This window comes from Hevea brasiliensis, chromosome 9 (genome assembly GCF_030052815.1).
Source record: "Hevea brasiliensis isolate MT/VB/25A 57/8 chromosome 9, ASM3005281v1, whole genome shotgun sequence".
In the NCBI taxonomy this organism is placed as follows: domain Eukaryota; kingdom Viridiplantae; phylum Streptophyta; class Magnoliopsida; order Malpighiales; family Euphorbiaceae; genus Hevea; species Hevea brasiliensis.
Genome location: NC_079501.1, coordinates 41710773 through 41712658, shown reverse-complemented (window position 1 = coordinate 41712658; position 1886 = coordinate 41710773). Strand labels below are relative to the sequence as shown.

General features: G+C 37.0%; 1 non-coding gene across 1 annotated transcript; it reads right to left on the bottom strand.

Moving 5' to 3' along the window:
- Positions 1-1505: 1505 nt before the first annotated feature.
- LOC131183504 (small nucleolar RNA R71) lies at positions 1506-1612 on the bottom strand. The gene has a single exon (XR_009151556.1). It is a non-coding gene; the product is annotated as a small nucleolar RNA R71 (small nucleolar RNA).
- Positions 1613-1886: the final 274 nt, after the last annotated feature.

The following is a 1886-nucleotide window of genomic DNA, read 5'->3' as shown; positions in this document are numbered from 1 at the left end:
AAACTCGCATTCTGCAATCTCTCCAGCCGTCTTGAGGAGAAGAATATCAGTATCAAGAGGAGTTTTCCAGCTAAAGTTCCACAAGATCAAGCTACAAACTCTCTTCGGTTCCTTCATTCCATCTCCTTAAACGGATTTTTATTATTTTATTTCTTCTATATGATTTCCTTTTACTGTCTTTACCTTTTTATCATGATGTTTGTTGAACTCATGAGTGAGTAGTTTTCATATTCTGAAATTGGGAGAGTAATGCTTGTAATCATTGTTATGGATAAATATTAAGTTTTATTTATTGGATTTGAGATTTGTTCCTTGATTTAATTTCTTGTGATCTTAATGCATGCTATGTGCTGGTACCCACTTAGTATTGATTGTAGATATTAATTGAAGGACTGAAAGGTGAAGATTAATATTAAAAAATCAAGATCTTGAACGTAGGAATTCTAACCTAAACATAGGCTGATACCTTTGTGAAATTTCAAAATTAGTCAAAGACCTTAAAGTATTTTAATTAATTTGGTCGCCACGAAAGTCGGGTTTTAGTTAATTAGAATACACCATAGGTGCCTTGAGAGAGGACTTAGGATACCTTAGGACTGATTTCCATCAGGTGTGAAATCTTAATTCTAGAATTGTTCCAAAATAGATTACTTCATTTTAAGTTTATCATTTTAGTGTTTAAAATAGATAACTTTCATTCCTTCATTGTCCGATAGCCTAAACAGTCAAAATTACTGTGTAGATTGGAACTTACTAATCAAATTCCTCGTGTGAACGATACTTTACTCATCACTTTATTACTTGTTAGCGATCCGTGCACTTGCGGTGGTTGTAAAACCAATAAACAAGTTTTTGGTGCTATTGCCGGGGAATTGGCTTTAGTAATATCGAGCGATAGGCAATTTAGCTAATTTAGGAAATTATATTTATTATCTAATTTTATTTGATTTGTTTTATTTATTTTCTTTTCTCTCAGGTGCTCGATCTGGCATATGACCAGAACAAGGCAAGAAGAAGAAATTTTGGATGGTGATCCGGAGATAGACAGAACTCTGAGAGCCATCAGGAGGGAAAGGAAACATCATGAGCACGATCAATAAGATCCTATAATTCCAACCATGGCCGATAATAATGACAGACGAAGACTCTTGAGACACTACAGAGCTCCATCTGTCCAAGGATTTCAGCCCAGTGTCACTAGACCCACAGTGGAAGCCAACAACTTTGAATTAAAACTTGCATGGCTTCAAATGATTCGCCAAACCCAGTTTGCAGGTTCACCAATAGAAGATCCACATTATCACCTCCAGTGCTTTCTTGCCCTTTGTGACATATTTAAGATGAATGGAGTGTCTGATAAAGCCATAAGACTCAGAGCATTCCCATTCTTCCATCGAGACAGAGAAAGGAAGTGGTTACTTTCTCAACCAGCAGGAATGTTCACTACTTGGGAAAACCTCTCACAAGCTTTTCTAACAAGGTATTTTCCACTTGCAAAGACTGCAAGACTGAGACTTGAGCTCAACACCTTCAGACAAGAGGAAGGTGAATCACTCTATGATGCATGGGAAAGATATAAAGATCTGTAGAAGGAATTTCCACACCATGGCATTGAGGATTGGTTATTAGTGCAAAATTTCTATAATGGGTTACTACCTTCTGCAAGGAGCACAATTGATTCAGCTGCAGAAGGTGACTTAATGGAGAAAACAGTGACACAAGCACTTAAACTTCTAGAGAGGGTTCCATACCATAATTATGAGTGGTCAAATGAAAGAGGAAATGCAAGGAGAACAGCAGGGGTCCTGGAAGTAGACACCCTAAGCATGATAAATGCTCAATTTGATCAGCTCACAAAGAGACTTGATAGAATGCAAGCCAATGCA